General features: G+C 41.4%; 1 long non-coding RNA gene across 1 annotated transcript; it reads left to right on the top strand.

Moving 5' to 3' along the window:
- The first annotated feature begins 5246 nt into the window (after window positions 1–5246).
- LOC113104030 (uncharacterized) lies at window positions 5247–6985 on the top strand. The gene is made up of 5 exons (XR_003291807.1): window positions 5247–5338; window positions 5572–5645; window positions 5747–5838; window positions 5929–6021; window positions 6283–6985. It is a non-coding gene; the product is annotated as an uncharacterized LOC113104030 (long non-coding RNA).
- Window positions 6986–10803: the final 3818 nt, after the last annotated feature.

The raw sequence follows: 10803 nt of genomic DNA, 5'->3' as shown, positions 1-10803 counted from the left end.
AACTGCTTGAGCTGAATGTTCTTGAACGACAGCTTATCGCCAAAATTGTTCCTTTTGCAAAAATAGTTGCATTGCCAAAAGGACAGCAACGATCGGTTTATGGTGCTGTTGTGTGTGTGCCCTCTGAGGTGGAGAAAACAGTTAACTGTCTCCCAAGGCCTAACAGTGAGTCCCAGCTCCTACAGGTGAAGCTGAAAAGACACATCAAGTTCAGAGGATACCAACACTTCCATACAGTGAATATGCACAATGTGCTAGCAGCATTAACAAAACTGAAAGCGATGCATTCAGAATATAGGGACATCTTTATAAGTGATGCTGCCACATTTGAATTTCTCCCTAATGATGAGCTGCATGACACAGAGGAGAAACAGGAAGTTGTTGTCTCTGAACAGGATGAGCAGCATGTCAGCACAGAAGAAAAGGATGAGCTCAGGCCTGGCCTCACTCTGGACACATGCATGCAACCACTCGACATTGGACAGGACTTGCTGTCGTACGGTGAGGGAATCTTCAGCATTGCGCCTGCTCAAGGGAAAAAGCCAGTCGGATTTTTCAAGGTTCCCAAATTGGAAGCCATGGCCTTCCCCGTACAGTTTCCCACTGGACAGAACACAATTGATGAGGCACGACAAGTTGCATTATCACCAAGCATGTATTTCAATGCTAGACTGTTCTGCGTTGATACTCGTTTTGCCAAAGACCAGAGTTATCTCTTCTTTGCGCAGTTTGTCACTGAAACGCACATGGCTAGAAACAGCATGTCTATCCAGTTGCGAAAGGGCAAACCCGTTACAAAAGATGGACGTAGAATCTCCAACAAGCTTCTTCAGGATGATCTTGAGGTCGAAAGACTGGTCCACAGCCGTGACGCAACAAGGTTTATGCAACCCCTGAGAGGCACTCCATCTTATTGGGAGAAAACGTTGAGAGATCTACAGGCCATGATCAGGCAGTTAGGGAATCCTACTTTTTTTTGCACATTCAGTGCAGCCGAAATGCGATGGCCAGAAGTGATAACGGCAATCAAGGCTCAGCAAGGTGAAGAGGTCGTCTTTTCAGAGCTTGACTGGACGACGAAATGTGAAATCCTCCGAAGTAACCCCGTCACCGTCATGCGGATGTTTGAAAAACGAGTGGATGCATTAATGAATCATCTGCTTTTGTCACCTGCTCAACCCATCGGCGAAGTCGAGGATTACTTTTATCGCGTGGAGTTTCAAGCCAGAGGAAGCCCACACATTCATCTGCTGGCCTGGGTAAAAGGGGCACCTGAATTTGAAAATCAGTCCGACCAAGTAGTGTGTGACTTTATTGACCGTTACATAACCTGCCAGTTGCCGGACCCTACCACCGATCCCGAGCTTCATCAAATTGTCACCGAAGTTCAGCTTCACAGCAAGAAGCACTCCAAATCTTGCAAGAAAGGAAATGTGTTGTGTAGATATGGGTTCCCTAAACTTCCCATGTCAAGCACCACCATCACCCGTCCACGACCACAACGTCCTGAGGAAGATGAAAACGAAGAACAACACCACCAAGAGAGAAAGAAGAGAAGACAAGACGCTCCACAACGTCCTGAGGAAGATGAAAATGAAGACCAACACCAACAAGAGAGAAAGAAGAGGAGACAGGACGCTGCTCGAAAAGCAATGAAAGAAGCCAGGACTAAACTCAAGCCAGTGTGGGACTTGCTGAACGATCCCCAGGCCTCCTTTGACAACTTGTCAGACTTGCTGACCAAATGTAATCTGTCCATGGATGATTACTGTAAATACGCTGAGGCACTGTCCACTTCAAACGTGATTTTGCTGAAGCGTGATCCAAAGGAGGCTTGGGTGAATGGATACAACCCAGATTTGCTGAGGGCATGGAACGCCAACATGGACATACAGTTCGTTCTTGACTCTTTCAGCTGCATCATGTACATGTTGTCCTACATTTCCAAGCCAGAACACGAAATGAATGATTACCTGAAGACCGTGATCAAGGGTGTTCGGGAAACCAACGTAAACGAAGAGGACGAAATGAAGCAGATAATGCAGGCCTACTCCAAACACCGGCAAGTGAGTGCTCAGGAGTCTGTGGCACGGACATGCAGCTTACCATTGAAGAAGTGTTCACGAAATGTTGTGTTTATACCGACGGATGATGATGCCCTGAGGATGAGTTTGCCCCGTAGTGTCCTACACAGCAAAGATCCTGATTCAGAGGATGTCTGGATGTCAGGTATTATAGAGAAATACAGAGCAAGGCCTCGAACACTGGAGTTTGAAAAGATGTGCCTTGCAGACTTTGTGTCTAATTACCGTGTTGTGTATGGTCGGCAAACTAAAGGAAAGAATGTCCTCCCACTCCTCAACGATATGGGATTCATTCAGAAGAGAACTGTTGGTAAGGCTGCAATTGTCAGGTATGCTCGCTTTTCGGAGGAGAAGCAACCGGAGAAGTTTTGCGGAACAATGGTAAAACTTTACGTGCCACATCGTGTCAACGAACAGCTGAAACCTCAAGGGTTTCCAACGTATCAGGAGTTTTACAAAAGGGGACTTGTAGAACTCCCGTCACACCCCAATTTCCGATTCCCTGTCCGTGGCTTAGTTAAAGCACAACAGAAGAAGTTTGAAAAGCACGGCAAAAAAGTGGACGAAGCATATGAACAGCTGCAGCGGGAAGGACCATCTGAGAATGCTTGGTGTGCTTTTGCCCCTGAAATCGACGTTGATCGGATGGAGTGTATTGCAGAACAACAAGACGTCCATCCAGAAGAAAATGAACAGGATGATGTTCCAGAATACCAGATTCGTCGTGAAGATGGAGACGGAGTCGTACCACAGATTGAGGCACCACAGATGACTAATGAATATCTGAGGAAGATGTTTAGGAGTCTAAATGAGACGCAGGCAGCAATTTTTTACACTGTCCGCCAGTGGTGTCAAAAGCGTGTGTGGGGTCACAATCCAGAGCAGTTTTTTTACTTTTTGTCAGGCGGTGCAGGTTGTGGGAAATCGCACGTCATCAAGTGCATACACTCGGAAGCAACTAAGATTCTGCGACAACTCCCTCGACTCCGGGAAGAAGGGGATCTCTCCGTGCCCACGGTGTTGTTGTCTGCGTTTACTGGAACTGCAGCATTCAACATCTCTGGAAAAACGCTGCATTCCCTTTTAAAACTGCCAAGGAGTCTGAAGCCACCTTATCAAGGACTTGGGAACGCCCTTGATGAAGTGAGAGCAGGATTACGCGACGTGGAGATTCTTATCATCGACGAAATATCCATGGTTTCAAAGGATCTGTTCACATACGTAAACTGGAGATTTCAGCAGATCAAAGGCAACAAGAAACCTTTTGGAGGAATATCTTGCCTCGTCGTAGGGGATTATTATCAACTGCCACCGCTTGGTAAAGCCAAACCGCTCTGTGTGTATGAAGAGGATATGCTGGACTTCTGGAAGGACCATTTTCAAATCATCACACTCACAGAGATCATGCGGCAGAAAGAAGACCTCGCTTTCGCTGAACTGTTGAACAGACTACGAGTGAGGCAGAAGACAGAAGCTCTCAGGGAAGATGATCGAGCTTTGTTATTCCAGGCTGTGAAGAAGCCAGAAGACTGTCCACGTGATGCTCTACACATATTCGCCACTAACAAAGAGGTTGACAAGTACAATACCGAGATTGTACAGGCCCTCTTCGCTGACATCATAACAATTGATGCCGAAGACTACAGGAAAGACCCAAGAACAGGAAGGATGAAGCGATTAAACAAACCTGTCACTGGAAAAAAGGACGACTTGCTGGACACAATGCAAGTTGCAGTGGGAGTTCGTGTGATGGTAACCAGGAACCTGGACGTAGAAGATGGAATTGTCAATGGATGTTTTGGCACGATTGCAAACATCGTCACCAAAACAAAAGATGGAATCGACACCGTACAAATGTTAGGACTTCAACTTGACAATCCGAACGCCGGTCAGAAACACCGTAAAAAGGTACGAGGTGAAGAAGACGTCTTGGTTTACATTGAGAGATCTGAAGAAAGTCTGAGGAAAGGAGCCGTTCGTCGACAGTATCCCATTAAGCTAGCTTACGCCTGCACAGCCCACAAAGTTCAAGGCATGACAATGCACTCTGCAGTAGTGTCATTGAAGAAGATTTTTGAGCCGGGAATGGCCTACGTTGCCCTCAGCAGAACGACATCTCTACAAGGATTACACATCACGGATTTCGACGACAAGAAGATATATGCTGATCCTGAAATCACAACCTCTTTGCAAAGCATGAGAAGAGCAAGAGTTGAAGAAATCATGCCACTTCTGCAGCATGTGTGGGACAATAGGCAGGAACAGACACTCACCATCATCCATCACAACACGGAAGGACTGGCATCTCACATGGAGGATATCAGATGCCATCATGAGCTAAAACTCGCCGATGTTCTGTGTTTAACAGAAACACACCTGACTGGATCATCTACTTCAGATCTCCAATTGGAAGGATACAACTTGTTCACACGCAACAGGCATGTCTCCTACTCCACACATCAAGAACTTGGAAGGAAAAATGGAGGTGGAGTAGCAATATATTGCAAGGAGCACATTCCAACTCAGCCCAGGCAATATATACAAAATGTGACTGATCTGGAGTTTGCTGTGATCAAATTGGATTCCCCAATAAAAGCAGCAGTCGTAGCTGTGTATAGGCCACCACAGTACAGTGTTGGAGATTTCTTGACCAACCTGAAGAGTATGCTGGATTACCTGGACCTCACACACAACGATCTCGTCATCATCTGTGGAGATTTCAACGAGGACCTCCTACACCCTGGAAAAAAACCTATTCTGGAGTTGTTTCAATCTCGAGGATACACGCAACTGATTACATCAGCGACGACGGAAAAGCACACACTACTTGACCACATCTACATTTCAAATCCGGACTTCTGTCATCAATCGGGCGTGTTAGAGACCTACCACAGTTACCACAATCCTGTGTACTGTGTATTGCGTTTTTTTCCATAGGTGAATTGCCCGCTATACCAGGTCACTGGGGCCACTGAATCAGCATTAACGACAACAGTGGGGCAACACCAGCCTTAGTTCCCCAGTGGCTTCTGTATGAGTGGTGTCTTGGCCTTAAGCCATATTGAACTGAGGTTCCATTTAACCTCCTTTATCGACGGCAGTGACGTTGCGGTTATATTGTGTTGTCCGTGGTAATATAAAGGTGTTGTGTCCCTGAGTTACCTAGAGTACAGCAGCAGGAAGGACGAAGGAGTAGTGTGGCAGCTCCAGACAGGACAGGAAGTGAAGGCAGCAGAATACAGGACGCAGTCAGGGTTAGTGTAATAACTCCAGGGAAGACACAGACAGTGAGAGTAACAGCAGCAGTAAGTCATTAAAAGACAGTAAGGTTAAGTGAGAAGTATTAAGACACTGTTGTGATGTATTTTGATTTTTACCCTAACGTAACATTTGTTTCAAATGTTGTGTTCAATCTGTACGATGTGTACTGGATATATTATTTGCAGTCCTCTGCTATTCTAATATTGATATGTGCTCTTCTGTAAAGTTGCAGGAACATTTTGGAGACCATAGCAGGCCTGTGCAACACTGGATATTGAGTGTGCAATATACCATCTAAAGGTAAGTGTTAAAAGATGTCACTTCAGTCACTGTGCTACTGCATGTGATAACCACATTTTAAAGGAATATTGTAATCTAATTTTGATTTTGATGTTTTTCAGGAACCGGCGAGTCAGAATGTCTGAGAAGATCAAGTGTGCTTCTCCACTGATGATGATGAGCTGGATACCAGCTTATGGGCTAATTTCTTTCAGTAAGTTTTAGTTTACTTAATTATGTTTATTATTATTTTTTAGTTTATTAGTAAGTGTGTGTGCAGTGATCCTGTTATTCATTTATTAAGTTCATTGCCAGAGGACGGGACCAGATGTGTTTGGAGTTGAAGACAATGCTGAAGACCAAAGAAGCAACAGAAGAAGAACATTTAAGCACTGAGGTAAAGTTTGTCAATAATACTGGAAAGGTCTAGTGTTTCAGTGCACTTTATCATACAGTGTGTTTGTTCAGAGGCATGTGCTTTGATGTGAACGCTTAGATTTTAAAGTGTATGATGGTCCTCAGAAGTGAGAGAGCAGAAATGTCTCTTGCAAGACATACATCTGACCTGAAAGTTTATGCTCTGTAAGTCTTGCAGAATGAAATTTTTTTTATTCAATTCACTAACATGATCATATCTGTTTTACCTCCTCTACCTCAGGGTGTCCAGCCTGTTTGCCATGACAGATCCAGCGGCTAGATGGCGGAAGATGCTTCAATACCCAATTGCACTGAATCATTAGATGATCAATTAATTAATATTAATATATATTTTTAAATTATCTTATTATATTAAATAATTGGTCTCAGTTTACTATTTCATATATTAGTTTGAATAATAATGTTTTTATAATGTGTACGCCATGCCTGAGGAGGATGGGTTCCCCCTGATGAGTCTGGTTCCTCTCAAGGTTTTTTATCTCCTTAAGAGTTTTTTCCTTGCCACCGTCGCCACTGGCTTGCTCACTGGGGGTGTTGTGTCAAATCCTGTGTCCCTCTCACGTCCCTGCCGACCAGGGTTTCCAAAACAACAGTTTGCGACTCGATGAATTTTTTATTAATTAAATCATAGAAATTTAAACGACTAAAAATGAAATCATGTTATGGCTTAGTCACTTACGGTAAAGCAGTAAGCCCTGTGATGCTGTGATTAACAGTGCTTTCAGAACTGCCAAGGGGTGTTGCTGTTTTCTGAAATCACAGAGCTTATGTATGGCCTTATGCCCTTTATAAACACTTGTGCAGTAATAGACGCAATCATGGACAGTAATGTGAGTATTTTACAATGGCTTTAAATGCAACATGCACAAGGTTCACTTTATTAATAGAATAATTCAAACACTTTCACCACTATTCTGCCAAAATAGAAACTTGATTTTAAATTTTTTATTATTGCAACAGTAAGATATTTCTTTTTTATTTTCATAATTCGATAATTTTAATATGAAGTTAAAATAATATTTATATGTGAGCTAGTGCAACATTTTAGGGTGGGATTTGGCACAACAGGTGTTTTCTAATACTTTTAATAAACATTTTGGTTGAATTGGCACATCAAGTGTTTTTGTCTTTATTGTATCTTCTTCAATGGCACATTTAATGTGTTCTTCTGAACTTCACAGAAGGTCCAGGGGGTTTTCCAGAAAGCAAGGTTAACTTACAGTCACATATACTCTCAGTAGATTGACCCAAACCTTGCTTACTCTAGGTACGCTGTTTCCAGAAACTATTTTATACTTTTTTTTTTTTTTTTTTTTTTAAATCAAGGCCACAATATGTCTCTGCATATTTTCACTGTTAACATATTTTTTTATTTTTCACTTAAATATTTCATGTCAGGACTAAGGATTGCAAAAATGTTTAATAACCTTATGGTGTCCAGAAATTTTTATTTGACAAAGAATATTTAATAGTAGTGAATTAAAAGCTACAGGATCTAGCTGTGGCTGGGCTCGGGGATAGATTCTTAAACATTTTAGGTGAATTGGCTAATCCTGCATGTTTGCTTTATTGAATGGTATATTCACAGATGGTACAATAAGATGGTTAAACTTTTAAATAAGGTTTGTATTCTTCTATGCATGAAGACTTTGTGTGTAAATATTTGTTATTTTTTATCATAATCCAATAAGCAAACTTTGTTTTACCTCCAAACCTGCTAAGATCACACTCTTACTTGATCTGGATGAGTATCATTAGAAAGACTTAAAATGTCAGCCTAAATATTTGAATACTGTTGATAAAACTTGGTTGCCATGACAGTAAATTAACAGCACTTACACAAGTTTTTAATGTTTTATTTTTATTAATTTCTCTGGTCTGGCAAATGAATCCCATCCCACCTGTTTATTGTAAATAAACAGTCCACCACTGTGGTGTTGGTAAGTGTCTGGAGTACAGAAAGGTCCTCCGTCATGAAGCTCAGAAGATCCACTGCAGGTTTGACCCCCAGGTGACCAACTCTCAGCCCACTTCACAAAGCTGTGGCTGGCAATCAATACTACTTTATCTAAAAAATGTGTTAAAACTTTATGGTAAATGAAAATCTGTAATGAAGCGGATATATATGACCGTATGTTACGGTGTGGCAAAGCTTTACAATTCACTGAAAATATAAGCAGTTTAGGTAAAAGTTGGTCTTTTTGATTCAGGCAAATAGTATTTAAATTTAGTACTTTATAAAATATTGAGTTTTTGACATTTAAAAACCCTGAAAACAGCCATATTAAAGGTCCTTGAAAAATACTTGAATTTTTAAAAGGAATGTATGAAATTACTGTTCATTTTTGGTTTGGATAAAAACATTTTCACGCAAAATGAACAATGCAGCGCGTGTTAAATAGCCATTTCACCTGACTTTTGGGAGCTCACGAGATCTCGCGATATTACTCCTACAGGTGAGAAGCAGTCTCGCGATATTGGAATGAAGTTGAGTTTGTGGTAAAACCTTTTATTGCATGTGCTGTTTGTTGGGTTTCATTTGGGAACGCACGCAAATTTTGACTCCCTTTGTATTGCACTGTTATAATTTACAAGCGAAGAGCGCGTCTCCATCTCTGCAGCTCGGTCCACAAACTTGCATATACTGTACTGTGTGGGGCTGCTCAATGTTTATCTGGGAAGGGTGGGGGTCTGTGTGTGTGTGTTTGTGGGTTACCTCACTAGATTCGTAACGTAAATCATCTTTGCAAACCATAGACGTTGCAAACACAGGAGAATACAACAACGTACCTCTATGCATCGCGATTTCAAAATAAAAGGCCCTCTGATTTTGCCCAGATCTAAATATTCAAACTAAATACATTTTTAAACGACGTTGAATCGAGCTGTAAAATGAAATATCACCAGGCCGTTGGCTCTCTCTGCGGGTATTTGTCATATTTATAATACATAATAATAAAATAATAAACGTAGCTCAATTGTTCAAGTGTATGGTATAGTTTTTATTCTTCAGGTCAATCATATATTCATCAAATACAATCAGTTTGAACATGGATAGCAATAAATTCGCTGAGGTATTCTTTTAAATATTAAAGTTGCCACAGTCATTACATGATTTGCTTGTGCTGTACTTTATTTGTAACATCTTGTTTTATTATTTATTGTATTAAAATAAAATAAAATAAATGTTTTGTAAGTGATATTTCTGTCCTTGAACACCACAAAAAATAGCAATAGCAACTGCATAGCAACACCCTAGAAACCACCCCAAATACCCTAGCAACCGCCATAGCAATCAACAAATGTGTCCTATGGCAACCGCATAGTAACACCTTAGCAACTATCAAGAGTACCTTAGCAACAGAGGGGCGAGTTTTGCCACTGCAAGCACCACTCACATTTTCTTCAGGAAATGTACCTTCTAGTTATTATTATTATTATTATTCTTCCGCCCTAGAACTGAACGTGCAGCCCAAACCGTAAGGCCTAGAGAGCTGAAATTTGGACAGATCGTAGAGCTCATTTTGGGGAGAACTTATCAAAGTCTCAGCCCAATCGGCCAAACGGGGGCGCCACAGCGCAAAAAACTAAAATTTTCGACATTTTTGGCCGTGAATCGTAAACCGTTAGCCATAAACTCAAAAACATGGCATCCTAGCAATCCTTGGGTTAGCCCGAACAAAAGTGCACGGCGCCTTTTTGGGGTCTACGACGCACCGTTTTCTCGCAAAATCGAGCTATATCCGAAATCTACTTTTGCGAACTAGTCCTAGGATTTTCAACCAATCAGAACCAATCCACTTCATAAATATTCCCTGGACACTCAATATCAATAATTATCAAAAAAAAGTTGAAATTTCAATTCTTACGCGAAACAGTACGCCAAAAAGCGTCTATGCTAACGTTAGCCAAATGCTCTTTTGACTATAACTCTTGAACGGAATGAGATATCTTCACCAAACTCGGTATACATATGTATGAGCTCAATCTTTGGTCAAATCAAAAAAATTGCGCATCTCTGCCACTTGAGGGCGCTATAAGATAGAAAAAACACATAAATTGCTATAACTAGGCAACCGTTGGCTCGATCGACTTGAAAATCGGTATGCAGTGTCTTGGTCTGAAGGGGCACAAGTACCTATGAGGACATTTGCATATCTCAAAAAACATGGCCGCCATTGGCTAAACAAATTTAAGCACCTATTTGAAAGGGTTAACGGATGTTGATCGGAACGAAACTCGCTGGGTACGTTCGACTCATGAACCTTAAGGTCTGTAAGAATTTTGAAAGAAATCGGCCACTAGTTGGCGCTAACGAGTTTTATGGCTCTGTAATCACGTGGTGTTTCACATATCAACACAATATGCATATCATTTGATAGATCTCCTCGTAATGCACAACTTTGCCTCAAGAACCATTGCTGTCAATCAAATCGTTCAATTGTTATTCACAAATATGTTAAAAACCTACTTTTGCGAACTAGTCCTAGGTTTTTTGTCCAATCGGAACCAAACCACTGCAGTAATATTCTGTGGACTCTCTAGATCAATAATTATTAAAAAAATGTTGAATTTTGTCCTTTGGTTAGCTGTAAAGGGGTAATTTAGAAAAAGGGGTGTGGCCAAACATACCCCAAAGCCTATAAAACCTAAACGAAAACTCAAAACTTTATGAGCCTTGGTGAAATCATGTAACAGGTGACTCTTAACAAGCATGCAAAGTTTCATGGAGATCAGACCA

Source organism: Carassius auratus, unplaced genomic scaffold (genome assembly GCF_003368295.1).
Source record: "Carassius auratus strain Wakin unplaced genomic scaffold, ASM336829v1 scaf_tig00217900, whole genome shotgun sequence".
NCBI classification, from domain to species: domain Eukaryota; kingdom Metazoa; phylum Chordata; class Actinopteri; order Cypriniformes; family Cyprinidae; genus Carassius; species Carassius auratus.
This window is presented reverse-complemented; position numbering and strand designations above follow the sequence as displayed.